Source organism: Canis lupus, chromosome 22 (assembly GCF_011100685.1).
Source record: "Canis lupus familiaris isolate Mischka breed German Shepherd chromosome 22, alternate assembly UU_Cfam_GSD_1.0, whole genome shotgun sequence".
NCBI lineage: Eukaryota > Metazoa > Chordata > Mammalia > Carnivora > Canidae > Canis > Canis lupus.
Window position 1 is genome coordinate 37,277,183 of NC_049243.1, and position 24,741 is coordinate 37,301,923.

General features: G+C 35.0%; 1 long non-coding RNA gene across 1 annotated transcript in view; it reads right to left on the reverse strand.

Moving 5' to 3' along the window:
• Window positions 1-2,549: 2,549 nt before the first annotated feature.
• LOC119865210 overlaps window positions 2,550-24,741 on the reverse strand; it is a 37,136-nt gene continuing 14,944 nt past the window's right edge. The window contains exons 4-5 of the long non-coding RNA XR_005376447.1: window positions 23,702-23,820; window positions 2,550-3,341 (exon numbers count right to left, since the gene is read on the reverse strand). This is a non-coding gene — a long non-coding RNA (uncharacterized LOC119865210). The remainder of the gene's footprint in view (window positions 3,342-23,701; window positions 23,821-24,741) is intronic.

Sequence of the window (24,741 nt, forward strand, 5' to 3'; positions counted from 1 at the left end):
ACTGATATTTTCAAACTATCACTAAGTTGTTTGCAACATTTTAATATTGACATTCACTTTGTTTAGAAATGAAACAATTCTATGGAAGAAAACAATATCATTATTTGGAAATAAATGAGTTGATTGCGTGAAGATTACTGCATACTTGGCTTTGGTAGCTTATAAAAATTGACCAGGTCTGAATGTCAAGCAGAAATATGATTCAAGGGAATTGCCTTTTTTGTAATTCTAAGTTTTCTATGCCTCATCTCCAGCTCTAAGGAGTAAATCAAAGCAAAACATTGTTTTTGTTTTGTTTTGATTTTAGACGAAACTATTGTCTTAGCTTATTCTAGACACCAGAGAAAAAAGTAAGGAGACGATGTTTATCAATATATAAGACAAACAAAGACATACAAATTTGGTCAAGGCTTACCTATGTATTCTGTTCTGGATTAACAAGTATAAATTTGTACTGAGATTTCTGATGTTATGCCTGTCTCCTAATGACTATTCTAATGAAAGTTTAATTTCTGTTTTATTTAGAACTGGAATCTATCTATCTATCTATCTATCTATCTATCTATCTATCTATCTATCAACTATCTATCTATCTATCCTGGAATTTCTGTTCCCTGTCATGCTGAGGAGTCTTTTTACTTCCCCTCTCCAACTTTTGGTGCATGTGCGTGTGTGTATTTGTTATTTTAGTAAGATTTTCCTTATTGTTTCTGATGGTGCTGTTCAGAAATCTGCCATTTTGTTTTTGTTCCTGTGGATAAATTCCTACACCTACCTAAGTTCCCAGACACTGAAAATCCTTTCCTGTTCTGAGTGTTCTAAAGTTTCACAATGATGTGCCTTGGTATGATTATTTATTTTTCAGGGGCTCTTCTAGGCAATTTTTGGTCATATTCAATTAAAACATTCATATATTTGAGTGGTGGGAATTTTTCTTCAGTTATTTATTTTTACACCTCCATTTTCTCTGTTTTCTTTTTCTTTTTTCTTTTTTCTAAAATTCCTATTTTTAAGATGGAACTAAAAAGTCCTGGACTTGATCCCTAATGTGTGTTGGGTATACTGTCAAAAAATTTTTTTAACTTCCATGTACTTCACTCTCTGGAATAATTATTTTTCCAAATTTTCTATTGAATTGTTCATTTCTATTGAAATGTTTTTATTTAATTTACTTTAAAAAATCCCTCTATGTACTTTTTCTTGCATCTTATTTTTATGAGTGTAACTTTATTTTCCCTGAACTTTATTTTTTTTCTTTCTTATTTTTCTCCTAGTTTGTTTTCTTTTTAGCTTCCACAGTATAGACCTTACTAATGGAGTTGAGATTCTTCATAAAGGCATGCATTAAAAGCATGAGTTTATTGAATTTTAACTTTAGGATGGAAAATGGGTGACAAAATTTAGGAAGTGAACTCTCATAATATTTTCAGATCTTTCCTGTTGGACTTGCCAGATGCGACTGAAAAGCTATTTTCTCCTAATGTCAGGTAGATAAAGTTATCGCTGCTGGCATTTTGGCAGCCAAGAAAGTGAAGGGGGCTGGATGTCTCTGCATTTCTTATCTAGTATGTCTGTGATCACTGAATCTCCCTGTTTTTGTCACAGGACTCAGACTATCAATTCAAATTGGTGTCCTCCATATAAGAACCTTGGCTTTCTCTCCAGATAATAAAGATCTAGATGTCTGCATAGAGAAGAGTGGCAGTTGCTCAACACTGTAGGACAGGATGGGATCTTCTCAGTTTACCAAATCGTCCTTACATATCTCTTTACCACTAGATCCAAAGTATAAAGGTTTCCAGTTCCCAAACATTTTTTTATAATAAATTTATTTTTTATTGGTGTTCAATTTACCAACATACAGAATAACACCCTGTGCTCATCCCGTCAGGTGTCCCCTCAGTACCCGCCACCCATTCACCCCCACCCCCCCGCCCTCCTCCCCTTCCATCACCCCCAGTTCCTTTCCCAGAGTTAGGAGTCTTTATGTTCTGTCTCCTTTTCTGATATTTCCCACACATTTCTTCTCCCTTCCCTTTTATTCCCTTTCACTATTATTTATATTCCCCAAATGAATGAGAACATATAATGTTTGTCCTTCCCCGATTGACTTACTTCACTCAGCCAGTTCCCAAACATTTTAAAGATTTCTTTATTTGAATGTAGTTCTCATCATTTTTTTTTTTTTATAAATGAAATCCAAGCTGGAATTTCTTTCTTTTTTTTTTTTAAGATTTATTTATTTATTTATTTATTTATTTATTTATTTATTTATTTATTTATTTATGATAGACACAGAGAGAGAGGCAGAGAAACAGGCAGAGGGAGAAGCAGGCTCCATGCTGGGAGCCCGATGAGGGACCTGATCCCGGGACTCCAGGATCGCGCCCTGGGCCAAAGGCAGGTGCCAAACCTCTGAGCCACCCAGGGATCCCTGTAGTTCTCATCTTTTTTCCGCTCATAGGCTGGTGGTGGCTTTTTTTTTTTTTTCATCTAAATACTTGTATATTTACTCATTTACTTTGTGTATTCTAAAGCTTGTGGCTGTTTCCTCCTTCCCTGCTTTTGCTATCATTGAGGTTTTGGTCTTTTAAAAGACTTTGCTTTAGTTTTGTGGAGTTTTGAGAAGGGACGGTATCTAGTGTCAGTGCACTTGACGTTTTGTACTGATCGTAGATTCTCTATTGAATTGTTTCTGTTTGACATATCTAGACTGCATGCTTTGTTTTTTTTCCTACTTGAGTCAGGACTAGAATTTGACAAGCCATTTTAGAGGCAACAATGATTTGAAAAACATGCCTAGTTTTGTTGATATAAAATATTTTTAAATTGGATAAAAAAGAGCAGCTACTTTAATGATCTAGTGATAAAAGTAGTTAAAGGTTATATTTACTTGGATTTCATTGGAGAAGTACTACATCAAAATACATCAAAATACAAAATAAGCCACTCATAAATAAAACCAATTTCACGATTGAAATTCAATTTTAAATATCTTTTATAGTAATTTGAAGCTATTAACTTTATCATTAAAAACTCTTTATGTCATGCTAATCATCAAAGTCTCTAGTGTTGAGCACATTTTAAGATTACCGAAACACAACAGAAATCACCTCAGAAATGTGGAGTTTCTAATCAGAATGCCAGCTAATCACCTCAAGTCTGTGGGTTTCTGGTTACATAACCGATTATTAAAGCATATGGAATAGGATGACAGGTGGCTCAGCGGTTGAACGTCTGCCTTTGGCTCGGAGCCTGATCCCAGGATCAGGGATCGGAGATCCAGTCTCACATCCAGCTCCCCTCCAGGATCCTGCTTCTCCCTCTGCCTGTGTCTCTGCCTGTCGTGAATAAATAAATAAAATCTTTTTTAAAAAGTATATGGAATATGACTGTATATGTATATATATTAAAAGATTTATTTATTTATTCATGAGAGACACAGAGAGAGGCAGAAGCACAGGCAGAGGGAGAAGCAGGCTCCTGGAGGGGAGCCCGATGTGGGACTCAATCTTGGGACTCCCGGGATCACGCCCTGAGCTGAAGGCGGATGCTAAACCACTGAACCACCCAGACATCCCTATGATGTAGTATATATTGAAACAAACCTCTTTGGTCAGGAAAAAGATACTTCTGTGCTACCATTTTTCATGAAATCAGATCAAATTTGATGAAGATCTCTGGTCTATGGGTACCACTACACCCTATTCTCGTCATGTAAAGAAATTGAACATTGGGTTTTCTAAGGTACTTTTTTTTTTTTTTTTTTGCTAAGGTACTTAATGTATCAAGAAAACCTTTTATCTACACTGTTTTATGAGGCACAGACTCCATCACTCTCACATAATGACAGAAAATCATTGAAACAAAAATGCTTACTATCCTGCAATAGCAATAAAAAGCACATTTACCCTGAACCAATGCATCCTTTATCTTGTAACCTTAGGTATATAAAAGGGAGATAAACTGAAACTACAAGACTCTTCAGCCTAAGTTATTGGCTCAGTATTTTCCATTGGTCTAATTTTAAATCAGCAAGAAGGCAAAAATGGGATTTTAACTCTATTATTCATCATTTCAGTATTGTTTTTCAGAATTTCCCTTGTGAGACCAAATAAAGAGATATGCAGTATGCTATATGCCAAATTGATTGGTATTTATTGTAATCTAAACATAAAGCATGAATTAATTTTTTTCTGCAGTCTGAAGAGGAAATACACATTTATTCAAAACAACTAATCCTGTTGGTATAATACACAAAGATAATAGCTGCATAAGAATTAATGAAATCAGAGAGAGAGAGATAAGCCATTAGAGACTCTTAACCATAGGAAACAAACTGAGGTTTGCTGGAGGGGAAGTGATGGGGGGACCAGGTAACCGGGTGATGAGCATTAAGGAGGGCACTTGGTGTTATACACAACTGATGAATCACTGAACTCTCCCTCTGAAACTAATAATCTACTCTATGTTAAGTAACTGAATTTTAAAAAAATAAATTTAAAAGAAGAATGTAATATTTATAATAAGTTTAGAATTGTTTTCTGATCACATGTTAAATTTTAAGTCAGAATATCACCAGAGTATTTATCTAGACTAATAATGGATTGAAGTTGGCTTATGTCACAGTGGTCAAATGCTACTTTTGATTCAGCTTTTGCTATGATATAGAAATCAAAGCTCCTTTATATTTAATATTTTGAAATGATATCAATTGACATATAAATGTGTTTCTATTATCATGTGGAAAAATATAATAATTATCATGGGAACTATTAGTTTGGTGATTATCAAGAACTTTCTAATAGCTAAATAATTTAAAAAAATAAGAAGTTACAATGATTAAACAGTATAGTTAGCTAAATACCACTAAGAAAAAAGAACCTTTGATAGTTTATGTTTACCTGAAAGAAGAGAAAGATGCCAGGATTGGCTGCAGGTACTTTCTGTGAATCATGATCCTAGGTAGGAGAACTGAGGATGCAGGAAGAAGGTAGTAGGTAAAGGAAAATCCAATTTAAAAAGTGTTATTGAGGGACACCTGGGTGGTTCAACAGTTAAGCATCTGTCTTTGGCCCAGGGCATGATCCTGGAGTCCTGGGATCGAGTCCTACGTCAGGCTCCCTGCATGGAGCCTGCTTCTCCCTCTGCCTGTCTCTCTCTCTCTCTCTCTCTCTGTGTGTTTCTTATGAATAAATAAATAATTTTTTTTTTTAAAAATTGTTATTGAAACTGCTGTTACATTACTGGCAGCTCATTTATGCCAGGTTTTCTGCCACTCCAAATTCTGCTCCTAAAGGAAGACAGCTGAAGCATTAATCCATACTCTTTGTTGGACATTTTCTCTCATCCACTGATGTTAACTGCCTTTTAGTTCTGATAAGCATTTCTAGATGAACATAATCCTCTGATTTCAAAGAAGTCTCTGAGATACAGAGTACAATTACAGTAAGTTAATGGATATATATCATCTGCATAATAGTGCTTTTTAAAAACTGTTTGCATGACACACCTTTTCCCAGGAGGTACTTTCAATCTACCTTATATTTATAGTGAAATTCTTATAGATAGCATACAGTTGGATCATGTTTTTTAATCTACCAATCTCTGTCTTTCAATAGCATGTTTAAGCCATACGTATTTATGATAATTACTGATAGGGTATGTCTAAATCTGTCATTTTGTTGTTTTATTTTGTATTCTTTCTAGTTTCCATTTCTTTGTTTTCTTTATTCTATATTAATGAGAGTTACTTGAACATTTTTAAAAATTCCATTTCAGTATACCTATAGGGATTATATATGTCTTACTTTAGAGCTTTTTAGTGGTTACTCTAGGTATTCTATTGCACATACATAACATCATGGTTTACTGTTGTTCACATTTTTTCAGTTTCAGAAAAGTATAGAAACCTTGAACCATTTTACATCCTTTAATTTCCCACATTTATAGTATGACTATCTTAAAAATCTCCTCTCTATATTTAAACTCATACTAGATAATATTATAATTATGGTTTCAACCATCAAATATAATTGGGAAAACCCAACAGGATAAAGAAAATGGATTGTATTTAGCTACATTTTTACTTTTTACCTTATTCTTTCTTCTTTCCTGATGCTCTAGCTTCTTCTTTTATCATTTCCTTTAGTTTCATAAAAATTTTTGGCTACTATTTTTGAATAGGTCTGTTGTTGACAAATTTTCCTAGTTTTCCTTCATCTGTTAATGTATTAAGTTTCTCTCCATGCCAGAAAAATATTTTAATTCTTTTTAAAAAGATTTTATTTATTTATTTATTTACTTACTTACTTACTTACTTACTCTAAAATGGGGACGAAATATTAAGCAGACTCCACACCTAGCTTGTAGCCTGATGCTGGGCTCAGTCTTACGACCCTGAGATGATGACCTGGGCTGGAGCCAAGAGTATTATACCCAACCTACTGAGCCACTCAGGTGCCCCAAGGATATTTTCATTCTTGAAGGGTATAAAGTATATAAAATCCTTGGTTGAGGGCCACCCTCCCTCCCTCTTTTTTTATCTGTCAGTGAAAAACTTCAGCAATTCCTTTCAGCCTACATTGTGTCTGATTAGAAATCCACTGTTTTTCTTTTTTTTTTTAATTTTCGTTTTTTAATTTTTATTTCTTTATGATAGTCACACAGAGAGAGAGAGAGAGGCAGAGACACAGGCAGAGGGAGAAGCAGGCTCCATGCACTGGGAGCCCGACGTGGGATTCGATCCCGGGTCTCCAGGATCGAGCCCCGGGCCAAAGGCAGGCGCTAAACTGCTGCGCCACCCAGGGCTCCCCCCCACTGTTTTTCAAATTGTTTTCCCCACCTACTTAAAGTTTGATTTCTCTATGCTTTCAAGATTTTTTATTTATCTTTACTTTTCAGAAGTTTGATTATGATGTGTATGGGTGTTCTTTAGGTTTGTCCTATGTGGATTTGCTCAGCTGTTTGTAGATTTATAGCTGTTGCCAAAATTAGTTAGATGATACAGCCATTATCTCTTCCAATACTTTTTCAGTGCCATCCTCTCTCTCCTCCCTCTTCAGAATTCCAATTAACAGTGATATAAATCTCTCTTTTTTAGAGATTTTATTTGTATACTTGAGAGAGAGAGAGAGAGAGAGAGAGAGAGAACAACCAGGGGATGGGAGCAGAGAGAGATGGAGAAGCAGACTCCCTGCAAGTAGGGAGCCTGCTGCTGGGCTTGATTACAGGACCTTGAGATCATGACCTGATCCAAAGGCAGATGCTTAACTGACTGAGCCACCCAGGTGCCTCAGATGTAAATCTTTGGTTATATTTCAACAGGTCCTAGGCTCTGCTCATATTTTTTTCAGTATATTTTCTCTATATTGTTCACATTTTATTATTTCTATTTTTCTATCTCCAAGTACACAGATTCTTTCCTCTGCCATTTCTATTCTGTTGGTAAGCCCATTTATTGAGATTTTAATTTTAGTTATTAAATTTTTATTTTATTTTTTTTTTATTTTTATTTTTTAATTTACGATAGTCACACACACAGAGAGAGAGAGAGAGAGAGGCAGAGACACAGGCAGAGGGAGAAGCAGGCTCCATGCACTGGGAGCCCGACGTGGGATTTGATCCCGGGTCTCCAGGATCGCGCCCTGGGCCAAAGGCAGGCGCCAAACCGCTGCGCCACCCAGGGATCCCTAGTTATTAAATTTTTAATTCTAAAATTCACATTTGGTTTTTAAATGGGTTTATTCCAAGCCTAACATGAGGAATCCTTGTGGTATTTAGAACGTTCTTTACGTTGATATTCTGGTTGTAATACTGTAATATATATTTTTAAGATGTAATTACAGGGTGAAACAAGACAGAGTTCACAAGATCTCTCTGTATTATTCCTTACAAACTATATGTGCATTTACAATGATCTCAAAATAAAAGTTTTAGTAAAAATTAAAATGGTATAAAAATCTGCTCTGTCTTAACATTTCTATATAACCATAATATTCAAATAAGATTTTATATCCTCATGAAGCTGATTACTCTTTATCCTAATTAATAGAACTACATTAAAAATTACACCAAATTTAACAATTCATACAAAAGCAATAATTTATTTTATCTTGAGGTCTTTTGGTTCAGTAGCTCGAGAAGGGCTTAACCATGTAATTCTTGGTTGTGGTCTCATGGACTTCAGATAGTTAACAGTGGAATCACAGTCATTTGAAGGCTTTAACAGGGACTGGATGATTTATTCACATAGCCAGAAAACTAGTATTGACTGTTGGCTAGTGCTCTCAGTTATCTATTTGCACTTCTGAGGATATTTAATTTTTGTTTGTTAGTTTAATTGAATGGTGGCTGACTTTCTCCAGAACAAGTAATCCAAGAGACCAAGTTGGAAATGGTAATGCCTTTTATGATGTAGTCTAAGAGGTCACTTATTATTACTTCTTCAGCAGTATAGTCACTATATGGTGACAGCCCTATATTGTGTAGAGGAAGACTATGTAAGTCCATGAAAATCATTAGCCTGGGACCATTCAGGCCACTGTGGAAACCAAATAAATGAAAATATGGTAATTTCACTAAAAATACCAAATAATTCTATATCAATACTAAAATATGTTTTAAAGCTTAACCGCAATAGTAAGTCTTTACCTTTGAAATTTAAATTTCAAAAATAACTAGTATAAATCAGTGGATACAGTTTGTGAAATCACACTTCTGATGACAAAAATAATTAATATATATAATAACATTTCTGACATCAGAGTCATCTAGTTTCCTTAATTTACACCTATGAAATTCACTAATAATAATGAATATGTATAAATACCATATTTCAAAAATGTATCATTGAATTTCTCACTTGCTTTACACTCTGAATTACATAATTTTCAGGAAAACAGGACAAAGTTTTGTTAAAATTATTAATTATGAACAAGCACACAAAACTGTAATATGAAAATAGAATCCCCACTCCATATCATTGTTAAACCCATCTAGATTTTATGTTGCTGATTACAGAGTAAACATATACTTTACCCTGAAATTGCCATATATTAATACACAAATAAAATAGAAAAATAACATATGCAATGCTAAATATCCAAGAAGATTTATTATGTAAGGCTTAGATTATTCTTTGAAAATGACTTTTATAACATGGCTTTGAACATAGTAGAGGTTATGTTTTTTTATAAAATCTGGTCCCAGGTGTCTCAAAAATCAACTAGGATATGATTAGGAAAAAATTGTTCTGATTTTTATACTACATTCCCTTGTTTATCAAACATATTTAATAATAACTGTGGCCAAATATTACAATAGTACCTACTCTGGAAATTTGAAAAATAGACACAACATAATGTTGTTGATAAAATGCATATTATTTTTTAGTACTGAATTATATAGAAACTAATATTCAAAGTTACAGATGCCCATAGCACATTTAAATAGTAATGGCTGTGGCAAAGGCTCATAATTATGTAACTGGTGTATAAAGCAAATTTCATTAAGTTCTTCCATTAGCAATAATCTATGCAGAGTCTCCTCTAGGGAGGACCATCTTCTATTCTGAAAGTTTAAGTTTAATTGTTAATTATCATATACAATCCTCTGTAATAATACTAATTAATTTCTCAGTGGCTGTACAACTATCCTCAGAACTGTCACCTTGCCAGTTGACAAGAAATATTGTGATATTTTAATGTTCTATGAGTACAGAACTGCAGAAGACATAGTGAAGAGAAAGATTGTTGAATGGCAATTGGCAATTTGGAACCAGACAATCTTTTCCCTTCTGCTCCATTAAAATCCTCAATACTGTTTAATGAAGACTATACTAAAAATTTTGGAAATGCCTCTGTGAAAAAACATTCAGTCATCAATGATATTTTGCATTACATTACCCTTGATTTAATGGCTTACTTATCACATTTGTTTTGTTTTAGTTTTTATTTTCGTCACCCACTGTGCATCATAAGTACCGTCGTTAATCTCCATCACCTATTTTATCCATCCCCCAACCCATATCTCTTCTGGTAAACATTTTTTTTTCTATAGTTAAGAATCTGTTTCTTGGTTTCTCTCTCTCTCTCTCTCTCTCTCTCTCTCTCTCTAATATTTTCCTTTAGCTCATTTGTTTTGTTCCTTAAATTCCTCATATGAATGAAATCATATGGTATATGGTATTTGTCTGTCTCTGACTGACTTATTTCACTTGCCATTATACTCTAGATCCATCCTCATTGCTGCAAATGGCAAGATTTCATTCTTTTTTTGTGGCTGAATAATATTTATCGTGTATGTACATGTATACAGATACACACACATACATATAAATATAACAAATCTTCTTTATCCATTCATCTTTCGATGGACACTGGGCTGCTTCCATCATTTGTCTATTACAGATAATGCTGCAATAAATATAGGGGGGTACGGATCTCTTTGAATTTTTGTATTTTTTGTATACTCAGTAGTGCAATTCCTGAATCAAAGAGAAATTCTATTTTTTTTAATTTTTGAGGACCTCCAAACTGTTTTCCACAGTGGCTGTACCAGTTTGCATTTCCACCAACAATGCAAGAGGGTTCTTTTTCTCTACATCCTCACCAACACTTATTGTTTCTTCTGTTTTTGACTTTAGCCATTCTGACTGGTGATATCCCATTACAGTTTTTGTTTTTTTAAGATTTTTTAAAAAAATTTATTTATTTATTTTCATTCATGATAGACATAGAGAGAGAGAGAGAGAGGCAGAGACACAGGCAGAGGGAGAAGCAGGCTCTATGCAGGGAGCCGGATGAGGGACTCGATCCCAGGACTCCAGGATCATGCCCTGAGCCGAAACCAGATGCTTAACTGCTGTGCCAACCAGGCACCACCCCCATTACAGTTTTGATCTGACTTTCCTGATGTGAAGTCAAGCATCTTTTCATGTGTCTGTTGGCCATCTGAAAGTCTTCTTTGAAGAAATGTCTGTTCATATCTTCTGCCTAATTTTATTTTATTTTATTTATTTTTTTTTTTTTAAAGATTCTTTGTTGTTATTTTTTTTTTTTTATGATAGTCACAGAGAGAGAGAGAGAGAGAGAGAGAGAGAGAGGCAGAGACACAGGCAGAGGGAGAAGCAGGCTTCATGCACTGGGAACCCGATGTGGGATTCGATCCCGGGTCTCCAGGATCACGCCCTGGGCCAAAGGCAGGCGCCAAACCGCTGCACCACCCAGGGATCCCTCTTCTGCCTAATTTTAATTGGATTATTTGGTTTCTGGATATTGAATTTATAAGTCTTTTATGTATTTTGTATACTAACTCTTTATCAAATATGTCATTTGCAAACATCTCTCCCCATTCTGTAGGTTGCTTTTTATTTTTGTTGATTGTTTCCTTCACTGTGCAGAGGATTTTATTTTGATGTAGTTCCAAATAGCTTATTTTTGCTTTTGTTTCCCTTGCCACAAGGGACCTATATATTTTTATATTTTTTTAAGATTTAATTTATTTATTCATGAGAGACACATACACAGAGAGAGAGAGTGAGAGAGAGACAGAGGGAGAAGCAGGCTCCATGCAGGGAGCCCAACGTGGGACTCGATGCTGGGTCTCCAGGATCAGGCCCTGGGCTGAAGAGGCGCTAAACTGCTGAGCCACCTGGGCTGCTCTATTTTTATACTCTAATGAGAACCTGAAAAAATGCTTATCTGTCTATTAGAAACAAAATAGATAAAATTATGGCAAAGTATTTTATAATTATAGATTAAATCACAGGCATAGATATTTAAGGGCAAATTATATAGACATCTAAACTGATGTAACTATCAGAATTTATATTTTAATAATTGTATGCATAGTCCAAAACTATAAATCAAATAAATATAATAATGATTAAGATGATGATGAATGATGAATAATTGGATTATTGGATTAAATGATGATAAAGGGGGCACCTTGGTGGCTCCAGTTAAGCATCTGCCTTAGGTGTAGGGTCATGATCCCAGGGTCCTTGGATCAAGCCCTGCATTAGGGTCCCTGCTCGTGGGAAGTCTGCTTCTCTTCTCCTCCCTACCCTACTTGTGCTCTCTGTTTCAAATAAATAAATAAATAAATAAATAAATAAATAAATAAATAAATATCTTTTTAAAAAGGATGATAAAGGATTGAACAAATGTCTGCATGCTAGATACTGCTCTAAGCATTAAATTGAAATCTTTTTTTCTTTTAATTAAATTGAAATCTAATTCACTACGACTTTGTTGGGGCCCAAATTATAAGCCAGAAATGTTATAGCTCTGTACATCCTAGGCCCAATAAGTGAGTCTGAAGTTAAATGGCAATATGTTTGAATTAAAAAATTGTCCCTGTTTCAATTCTACTATCCATATGTCTGGAATCAATTAGAAACAGAGAGAGATACTCCAGCTATAATAACTTAATTATCAAAGTCCATATAGCACTGGACATCTAATTTTTCTGAAGCATGGACACTACCTGTTTCTTTTCATATAACCATATGAACATCTACTTAAGTGATAAATTGAAGATAGTCTAGAAAATTTAGAAATATTAAAATTGGGAAATAATACAGTCAGATCATTTTAATTTTACATTAGATAAAATTGGAATACCCCATTAATGTCAAAATTTCATGAGATATGGCCCAGTGTTGGTAGAACATGTATACCTAGAAATCTCCTAAATAATGTTTTCCTGTATTTCATAAATCCAAATAATTTCTTTAAGATTATCTTCATTGGGCATCATTTAAGTTTATTAAAATTCACAAACTTCTTTAATGTTGACAAATATACACAGTAATATCCACCATAAAATCATACTACATATGATTTCTACAACTGTAGAAAGTTGTCTCATTTACCTTGACAGTCAATTTCCTTTTAAAACCATCTACCAGGGCAACCCAGGTGGCTCAGCGGTTTAGCGCTGCCTTCAGCCCAGGGCAGGATCCTGGACACCCGGATCGAGTCTGACTTTGGGCTCCTTGCATGGAGCCTGCTTCTTCCTCTGCCTGTGTCTCTGCCTCTCTCTCTCTCTCTCTCTCTGTCTCCCATGAATAAATAAATAAAATCTTTAAAAAAATAAAAATAAAAAAAATAAAAACTATCCACCAATCTAGGGCATCCATTGATCTACTTATTCAAACAATATTTTTACATTATGTAAATTCTATGGTATATAATCTTTTTTTCTAACTCCTCTCATTTTTCATAATTTGAAAGTTATTCACACTAAAATTATTGTATCTATGGATTTATATTTTTTGTTACTGTAGGAAAGCATTTAGCCATTATTTAATTTTTTCCTCTTCAGTTTATACATATGGAAGACTGTATAATATTGTCACACAAGTCACTGAAGCTCTTCCCGTGCTCTATTTTCAAGTTCACTAATATTTTTATTCTGCAGTGTCTAATCTCTTATTTCATCTATTTTGTTGTTGTTGTTGTTTTTGAGAAAAAGAAAGAGCAAGATAAGTGTGGAAGGGAAGCAGGGACAGAAGGAGAGGAAGAGAGAGAATCTTAATCAGGCTCCATGCATACAGCAGATCCTGACACAGGACTCGATCTCATGACGCTGAGATTATGACATGAGCCGAAATTGAGAGTCAGACACAACCAACTGAGCCACCCAGGTGTCCCCATCTATTGTATTTTTTTGCAGATACATCATATTTCAAATCCAGAAGTTCCATTTGAATTTTCTTATACATTTCTCTTTATCAAAGATAATTTTTTATAAATTATTGAACATATCAGGAATATTATGTTTTAATATCCTTGTCTTCTATTTATATCATCACTTAATTTTTATGTGTCTAATGACTGGGTTTTTGTTTTCTTGATCATGGGTCATAATATCCTGCTGCTCTGTGTCCCTGATAGTTCTATCCTGAATGCCAGGAATTACCAATTTTATATTATTAGATGCTGAATTTTGTTGCATTCCTTTAAATGATATCCGACATATGATACAAAGTTATTTGAGTGTGTGTGTGTGTGTGTGTGTGTGTGTGTGTGTTATGATTGGCTTTTAGGCTTCATTACAGTGAAGTCTTAGAGGTCTTGCTTATTTTTAGCTTAAAGGTATTTTAGTCCCACTACCAAGCTTAGACACATGTGAGGGTGTATTAACTAATACACTGCGTATTATAATTCTCACTGTTTGAAATGTGAAAGCAGTCTCTTACAAGACCTGTGAATCTCTGGGACTTATTTGACTTACTACTTTCCTTTGGTTTTATCCTTGGCCTCGGGTTGTTTTCTCTGAGACATGCCCAGATACATGCATCCACCTTGGCCTCCCTGATGCAAATCTTTATCTTCTCTATTCAGTGGCACTGACAGCTGTTTCTCAGCACTGATGCATGGAAGCTGCATCTAGATGCTAAGTCTGAGTAATCAGAGAGATCACTTCACTTCTTTTCTCTCATAGATTATTTTCATGTGCTATGCATCATTTAACATATGACAATGATTCAGATTAATCCCTGCTAAAGGAAAAAAAAAAAGATTAAGGCAAGAGTTTAAATCTTATCTCATTTATTCCAATATGACTAGGAGTAGAAATCAAGATAATATTAGGAATCTATTTTCTAATTGCATAGCTCAACAGTTCAAACACAATATCTATAATTTTTATGAGTCTGGAATCCTATCAAATTATGAAATGTGATATTTTGGGTTATGATAGTCTTAGTGAACTTAATCTGGTTTCCAGAAATCATTATGTTCTTTTAAAAAGGATTTAAGTTAGACTATTTTAATTTTTTCTCAAATTTTCCTGAATGATAAAGCATTATATTTACTAATTCCTAATTTGAAAAACACATTTTTTTCTTTTAAAAATTAGAAGTGCAGTTGCTTGCTATTCTTTTTATCTATTATTTTCAGCAAATGTCTAAAAATTAATTGGATAGAGTGCCAAATTTATTTATAATTCCATTCATTATCTAGTGGGATATTTTCTGCAGTGAAATAATTCCATTCATTTGTCATAGTTATGCATTCTTTGTAATCTTGTTATCCCATTTGCAGGTAACTTATTTCAGAATATTACTTATTTTACCATATGTAGGTCAATAATTATTCTTGGGAATAAAGACAGAATCAATACAAACAATGCATAATTCCCAATTCTCAATGTTGTATGCTGATGTAATACTTTTCCCCAAAAGAGGTAACTTCTTTTTTTAATTGTTTTTCTATGAGACTATATTTTTAATTTAAATTTTTAGGCTACAGAAGCAGAGTTTAATTTATTTTATTATTAAGTTCAGAATATATCATATTCACAGATTCATGTAAAATACTTTATGATTTTAAGTTTTTCTATTACTTCTGATTTCCTTTTGTTTTTCCCTCCACCCCTCCAGGACTGCCATACACACTTACTCTACTTTCTACTTTCTACATACTCAAATTTCCTTAAGTATGCATTTGTATGTGTGCAAAATACATAATGGATGTTTTATTTCATAGTTTTACTATTGTATATTTGGCATTGAGCTATAAAATTTAAAGATATTTGTTTCTGTATGGAAGTATACAATATTTTACTAAATGCTGTTTATTTCTTATTGATGGTCATGGTGTTACTACCTTGCTACCACAAATAACACGGGACACTGCAGTACAGCCACCCTCAAGCTCTTGGTTATTTCAATGTAGTAATAATCCAGCATACCCTACCTATTGGTTCTATGGGCTTGCTGCCTTTTCGATATGAATAAATCTGGTAAGATTCTAGGATTACATGATCCTGGGCCAGTGGTGCATAATAATGAAATCACTTTTACATTTATACATTACGCTATTTTAGGGGGTTTGGGTAGCATGAACATTCCCAAAGCCTTGAAAGCATGAGCTGAAGTTTGTGAGCACAATCTGGGACAGATTTTCAGCTTTGACCTCATAATGAATGACTTTGTCATACCTTTAGCTCCAGGCTATCAGAGTCACAACATTAAAGACAGAAGGGAACAATCCTGACTTTTCTTCCCCAGAAAATTACTAACAATCTGATCCCCTAGTCCTCTCCAGTTATAAGTTTCCATTTCTTCCAACATTTGTTAATCTGTTTCCCATTATTTGTATCTGATTTTCATTAGAGTTCAAATACTTCTCTTTTTCTTAAATGCCTAGGTTTTTACTCAGCAATTAGAGCACTAGCTAGTTCCTGTTTGCTACCTCTCTTATTCCAGTAAACATTTCAAATTTGAGTAACCAAAAAATAACTCAAAACTTTTGCCTTTATCAGCCAATACTAAGAATTAAATCACAGTCTTAAAAAAATAAATAAAAAAAAAAATCAATTATGACTGATGGGCCATGCCATTTGTCATAAATTTTTTTCTTCTTCCACTCAAATTCAGGAGCTAGTGGCCCTTAGGATTTTTATAAACTGTCAGGTCATACTTAAATTTCCTTCAATGTCTTTGTCTTATTTTCAGTCTAAATTTGAGTTCCCTTTGTTTCTAAGAGTTATGTTTTAAATAAGTTTATGCTTCATTCACTATTTTTAATAGTTTATTAGGTTAAAGTTATACATGGGGAACTGACCTACTTTATGGATTTCATGGAGCAAGGACAATGGAATATATATTATATATTTTAGTCATGGTCCTAAAAGAATATGAGCATCTAGAAAAATAGGTTAAATATAAGTTGACTAGTATAATAAAAAATTATGCTTATGCTTCAGTGAGTAAAACCACTAAATTTTACAATGAGTATTACACAGTTTAACATTAACATGTAAAAAATAGATCTTCTTGTTGACAGAGGGTCCATCAGTGTATTGCAATTCCTAAAAATGTATGCAATTTTCACTCTTCACTCAATGTGTAGAGTAAGGTGGACTATAGCATAGTTTTAGTTTGTTTCTTTCTGTGAAGTGTTGTCTGTCAAGGATAATGTGTGAAAGATAATGAAGATCAAAAGATCTGTCCAAAAACGGAAAATTCAAAGAAATGAGATTTAGCACAGGGAAGGGAAATATTATGTAAAGATAATGCTTGTTTCCAAATACATGAAACATTATTTGGTAACAATAGCTTTTATTTCTTCAGAGAAAATAATTAATCCATGATGTATAGAAATGGATTTGGAAGTCAGGATCATGGAAAAGAAGTAACCAATTAGACATTCAATCATATAAAACAAGATAGCAAGGGATGACATGTTTAGAAATCAGGCACAGTAACCTCAATCATGGAATGAGTAATAGGTCTGTTGCCCAAATAATACTTCTGAGTAGGGAGAAACAGGTAAACAAAATAGGTATGAATCTCGTGGTCAGTCATGTGAAATTGTTTTCAGCAAGTCAGAATTTGAAAGATTTAGATCAGTCTGTGTCATCACAAAGTAAAAATTATCTATGACATGTGGGTCATGATTATAGGAAAATAATGTCAATCTTATGTCAATCAATATACATGGTGCTTTTTTTTTCTCCATTAACGCAATCAGAAAACTCTGTGGATTGTTTTAGGAGTCTGAATTCTTCATGCTTGGGTGGTGGACAAGGAAAGGGAAATTAGAATTTCAGTAATACTTTGCTTCATGCCTATGCTGTGTTAGGAATCTAGAGGGGACAGAGCCTGAAGTAGGAGCTTCTGTAACTTCAATTCTTTGAAAAATAGAGGTAAAGTAAATAACAGGAACCTGAAAACATGTGTTGATTTTAAGGCTGTTATTAAAAATACATTGCAGAATTTCAATATCTTTGTAGTTATAGTAATCTGATGACTCTACCATACTCATGGTTACTTTTCCAAATTAGTTCGGGCTCCTGAGTGACACTTTTATTCCAATCGACTAACCTGCCATCATCCTTCATGATGTCAAGAGCTGTAGGCAGCCTATTAAATCTGGTGTCACAAATCCTTCAACTAATTCACTAAAGCAATTTTTATTGCATTCCACTTTAACTTCATATTTCATTGCCATACCGATACATTACTGTAATCAGAAATACACAATCTCTGAAATCTTAAACTGCAATATTCTATGTGGCTTAATATTATTCCTTTCTCATCTAAGCCCTTTAAATTATTTCCCTCACTATACTTACTCCTTTAATGCTTTTAATGAACTACACCATATATAAAAATATGTGTAATGTAAATGAACAACTTAAGGAGCAATAATATGAAAACTCAAGCACACAAGAACAAGTGTGTGTGTGTGAAAGAGAGAGAGAGAGAGAAACTAGAATTTTATGCATTCATATATGGTATACTTTATATAAAAAGTATTTTGTACATTTAATATATAGTAACATGTAATGTACAAATAACATATATAATGTGTTTATATATGCATAAATGTTTATGTGTGTTTGTATATGTATATTTACATATATATCCACATGTACACATACATATACACACATATATATATGTGTGTCCAATATTTTGGCAAAACCTCATATTCCTACCTAATCACATCCCTTTCCCCAGTGGTTATTGCTAATTTACATAGTACTTTCTACATTCCAAGTATTATCCTAGACCTAAAAGGAAAGAAAAAAAATCAGTAGAAAAATTGAAGAGGGACATATGCCCCACTTCTTGTACCACTCTCCTGCTGCCTGGGCAGGGGGAAGTGGGGGCATGTTGTCTATAATTGTTAAACATGAATTCAATTAAAAAAATTGAAGGACTACTTTGCCTTGTTGATCTTACATTCGAATGTGTACCTTTCAGAGCATGAGAGAGCTTATAACAATTACATAAATACACTGCTAAATATCAACAAATACAGAAAATAAATCAGAGTGTCATAGAGATTGTTGGCTGGGAGGTGTTGTGCCCAAGATTGCGGATCTGAGAAACCACGGAGGAGCCGACACGGATGCAAACACACGAGGGTTTATTAGCAAGCTCGAGCTTGGGTCCATGTGTACCCGACACAGCGGAGCAGGGACTTGGACCCCGAGGTGGGTTTCAGCTTAGTTTTAAGGGCTGGTCTAGGGGACCTCCAGAAGGGGTGGAGCAATTCCTCAAGTTCTGTTTACATTCTGATATGGGGCTTTCAAGGGCATTGAGCTCTGTTCTTATACTAATAGGGGCTTCCTGCCCTTGGCTTGGGCTCTGTTCTTATTCTAATATGGGGCTGTCTAGGACGTTAAGCTGTAAGCTGTTTTCTTCCTGTAACTGAAGTAAGGTGAAGTTCAGCTCTTATTCACAGGGGCCTGGGATGGCTGTACTTGTGCTAATGCTGAACTTAAAGTGGAATGGCCTTAATTTTCTTGGCTTTAACAGGAGGGACTTGCATTTTTTAAAATTTATAATTCAGAGATATTTCACTGAGAATGTGAAATGTGCACTTTTGTTGGTGATTCATTAGAGAGAAAAACTTGGCCACTCTAATTTCATAATGATACTGCCCTATGCACAAAATTAATAGAGAACTGGACATTGGTGAATCATGACTCTTCTACATCAAGTTATTACTCTTGTAAAACACGAAAACACACTTAATATTGCAGAGTGATTACAAGTATACATAGAAAATAGAACAGTTTTAGTACCAAAAATTATACTGTGAATAATAGAAAGTTATCAGTTAACAAAAAGACTTGGAAGAAGAGTATCTGCAATATAAAATACTACACACCAAATTAAATACAATTTGAATAGATTCCTTCTCTATAGGAGATAAAAATTGAGATTGAGAGATAACACAAAATCACTTATTGTAAACTGATATTTATTTGACCCAATCAAACTTTCCTATCTGCTCTGTTTATACTCATCATATTTAATTATCTGTTTCCTAGTTTCTCTTATCTGGGGTCTTACAAACTCTTTTTAGGTACAGAACTTAGTTCAGTATGAAATGTAGCAATAAAGGGCAGTTATTAAATTGATAGACAAATAGATGAACAAATTTACATTAGTGATATGTGAGACTAGGGTTTTAAAATCTTATTTCATTTTGAAATCATGAAACAATAAAAAGTTGCTCATTTTCAATTGTGTCTATACCGAAAAAAAAAAAACATCAAAACTATTTTTAATTTAGCTTTTCTAGGCTTCAATTCCCGAAAAAAACAATTCCACTCCTTCTATATGTGTTACATAAATTCTTAAATGGATTATTAAATTAATAGGGTAATAATTTTTGTTTAGAATTCATACTTTCTTTAGCTATAGTCAAACACCTTTAAGTCTGATTCAGGGGTTTTAGATGAAGATATTTACTACAATTCACCACCAAAAAAAAAAAAAAAAAAAGAGTAAAAACTTTAAAAAAAAGGAAAAAGAGTATAACTGCCTAGCTTTAACTTGTGAGCGGAAATTGCTCTGACCACTCGGTGACACAGAATGCAGTTGCTGAAACATTAACAATACGAAAGGCAGCTGAGAAAATTACTAGAGTGGACAGTCACAAAATGCTTTTCCAGTCCATTAGACCACAGCATATTCAGCTAGATTTTAACAGATGTTCTGAGATTCCTGTAAAATATTAAAATGCTCTTTAATCCAATCATAGCATTTCAACTAAGGAAACAGCCCAATTTATTGCACCTTTTAAAGCTAATACCAAAGATCCATTGAAGAAGTAGTGAAAGCACAAGGAAGCCCAGGGCAGCTCAGCTTCTTTGGCTCCAGGCCAAAGCCTACTAGCTTGCCACTTGGTGTTATTGCGATGCAAATGCCTGGAAGCCAGGCACTCACTGCATCTGAATTAATACAGAGGCGGGAGGTGGGAGTGGGAGGAGGGTGAGATGACAAAAAACAAAAACACAAGCAGAATCACTGTGTAGAAAAAATCCTTGGCATGTTCCAAAGCATTTGGAGCCTATAAATAAGAATCTAAATAGATTCATTCAATAGCACCAAAGAAAAACAGCCACATCAAATCTACCTGGACTGTTCTGTGAGGTGACGCTGACTTGAAAAATTTTTGAAAGAATAAAAGAAATCTTTACTTTTCCTTTATTCAAATAGCTTACCTTACAGACTTTTTAAAAAGTTAAAAGTGTTAAAAAATAGATTGGCAAAATATGTTTCAAAGTATAAGAACTATGCAAATAAAAATGGAAACATACCAATTATTCCAAAGGAAGCTTGATTCCTATATTCCAGATAAATCCTATAGTGTTAATTTTTCTTAAATACAATTAACCAGGTTTAACTCTATATCCCAAAACAAAATATTCAATTATTCGTGTTTTAACACAAGGATATGTGTCCTAAACTTTATGATTATGAACAAAATAAAACATGCAAATTTACAAATCTTTTATCTTCAAATTTTGACTACTCAAAATAATATTACAAAAGTGAAAATTTTGAAAAACTGTATTAAAAATATTTGCTGTGAAAGAGAATATTTATTATCAAAAATGATGCTGAATAAATTCTGGACTTCATTTTTTTTTTTTTTAGATTTTAATTATTTATTTGAGAGACACACACAAACAGAGAGAGAGAGAGAGAGAGAACAGCCAGGGATGCCCACAGAGGGAAGAGCAGACTCTGGGTGAGCAGGGAGTCTGATCAATCCAAGTACCCGGGGATCAAGACCTGAGCCTAGGGCAGATGCTTAACTGACTGAGCCACCCAGGGGTCTAGACTTCATTCTTATGTATAGACCTTCATACTTTCCTTTGTGCTATTTGTATACAGACAATGTGTTAGACAATGCTGTACACCAAAATTTCTGGGTCATCATTTCATCTAAACTTACGACTATGTTTCTCTGTCTTCTTAAAGTTAGGAATGACCCTGTGGCTTGTTTTGGCAATGGTATAGAAATTTAAGCAATGGGAGACAATTCTGGGGCAGAAGTATAAAAAGCTACAACACTATTTATCTTGTTCTCTCTCCTATCTTAGTGATCATGGAAACATAGTCAAGATGAAAATCGGAATTGGTCTTTGTCGTCCCATGAGGCTAATACTGAACAAAAGAACTCACCTTGGAAAAGCCATGTAAATATGTAATAAACTGTTCTTTTACTAAACCACTGAAGTTTGGAGGCAGTTTGTTACTTCAGTGCAAGTGACCCCCTTTTGATATAAACAGATATAGGTAGTAACAGGAGATGCTGCTTTTACAAATAACTATAACATGGGACATACTCTAAAAGTCCTGCAGTGAGCAAAATAGGAGAAACTGTTATTGCAGCATGGAAAAATAGTGATTCAAGTAATACAGTGACAAAGAAACTGGTAAAATGGTTTCTTCTGATAATGTGGAAGACAGATTATGAATGTAATGACATTTTACGTTTTGAGTAAGAGCTTAGGAAACAAAATATTAGTAGTATGTGTCATTTGCTATTGACTGCAAAAATGAAGTCAGGAATTTCAGGTTTGCTAAAAGAAATGAAAAAGGGTTGAGAGTACAAAACGTTGATACTATCAAGAAGCAGATGCTTCTGGCACCCATTATCTAAAATATAAAATGAAGAAAGCTCTGGCCCACACAAACATTTAAAACTCATTATTACAGTAATTATGAAATTATAGGCATATCACACTTGTTCAACTTCTGTACAGATTAATAGGTCTTACATCAAAGGGCCAATAGTGTGGTATAAAATAAATACGGTCTTTCAAATGGACAAAATACTTGAGGGAAAAGAGACTAATCGTTTATCTCATTCTAGCATTGTGGGCTCAAGCTACCTGAGGTTAAACCATAAAGGAAGGTATAGGTAAAGTAAAAATGAATATAAATATGAGAAGTAGATTACGAAAATTATCTTGAGTGTGTTTAGTGTCTTGGAGAGCTATCTATAATAAGAGAAATAAACATAAAGCCAATTAAGTTTTAAGGAGAGTTATAGTGGCCATTCCGTATTAATCAAAAGGCTAAGAATGTTTGAGATTTGAAGCTACCTATGCCACTCCTCTGCCCCCCAAATAATCTACTGGCAAAAAATAGGATAAATATGTTTTTTCCCCATCAAACTAAGGCCAGAAAACATGTAAATTAAGGATATCACAGAAAGTGGAAACAGTGAATCTGGAAAATAACTGACATATAAGCTTCTTCCAGAAAGCAGAACAAAGTTCCCCTTGCCTCATAAAGACATAAAGCATCCACTAAAGATTCTGGACTCTGAGTTCAAATTCATAACTGAATAGGAAATTTGTCTTACTTGTGAAATATGTAGGTAAGTAGTTTATGTGGAGGCCGAGAAAATTAAGGCCATTCCACCTTAAGTTCGGCATTAGCACAAGTAAAGCCATCTCAGGCCCCTGTGAATAAGAGCTGAGCTTTACCTTACTTCAGTTACAGGAAAATAACAGCTTAACACCTTTGAAAGCCCCATATTAGAATGAGAACACAGCTCAATGCCCTTGAAAATCCCATATCAGAATGTAAACAGAACTTGAGAAATTCCTCCACCCCTTCCAGAGGTCCCCTAGACCAGCCTATAAAAAAACCAGCTGAAACCCACCTCGGGGTCCAAGTCCCTGTTCTGCTGTGTCGTGTATACTTGGACCCAAGCTTGAGCTTGTAAATAAACCCTCCTGTGCTTGCATCGGTGTAGGCTCCTTGGTGGTTTCTTGGATTCGCAATCTTGGGCACAACATTTGGGGGCTCGTCCGGGATCCGAGACCCCCAGGACCCCATCTGGGGGGTCCCACAAATGGTGAGTGCACTCAACTTTTTCCACCTTTTGCATGCATATTCTCTCAGAGCTGTAAACGGTATTTTTACCTGTAGGAATTCCAATCTGTATTAGGTCAACATTGGCTTAGGCTGACGCGCTGGCGGGCCGTCGACTGGGGGTCTTGAGGAGACGTCCCTTTCCCCCACCTGGAGGATGGGGTCCTCATCTGTAAGGAAGACAGAGTCCTCATCTGTAAGGAGGGCCGGCTGCCAGCCCTTCGAGTTACTTTCTGTTTTGTCTCCGTGGCCTCAATGGAATGTTTGTCTGTGTTACTGTGTCCTTGTTAATTGTCTTTACTGACTGTATCTTGGTGTGGACTGGGGACATAATGGGGCAGACACAAAGCACCCCCCTGTCCCTTATGCTCTCCCACTTCCCTGACGTTAGAGAAAGAGCTCATAATCTGAGCACAGACATACAAAGAGGGAAATTTCAAATTTACTGCATGTCAGAATGGCCAACATTTGATGCAGGATGGCCTCGAGAAGGAACTTTCCACCTACCTATTATCTTACAGGTTAAGGCCGTGATCTTCAGGGATAAACTGGACAGCCCCCCTGACCAGGTGCCCTACATCCTGGTCTGGCAGGACATGATCAAGAATCCCCCTCCTTGGCTAAAACTATATTCACCCCCCAACGAGATTGGCGGACAGCCAATGTTATATTGGCCATTCTCCACCAGTGATTTATATAACTAGAGAACCCAGAATGCAAAGTTCTCTGATAATCCAAGAGATCTAATCGGGCTTTTTATACTGTTCTCTTTACCCACCAGCCTTCTTGGGAGGACTGCCGACAGCTCTTGCAGGTTCTCTTCACCACCAAGGAGAGAGAACGAATTCAGGTGGAAGCCCAGAAGTCTGTCCTTGGAGAGGACAGACAGCTGCCTCAAAACCCAGACCTCATAAATGCTGCCTTCCCCTTATCCTGCCCCACCTGGGACCACAACTCGGCTGAAGGTAAGGAGAGACTCTAAGTCTACCTCCAGACTCTACTGGCAGATCTCAAGGGTGCCTCCCACAAGCCTACCAATCTAGCCAACGTCTATGATGTAAGACAGGGTAAGGATGAGAGTCCAGCAGCCT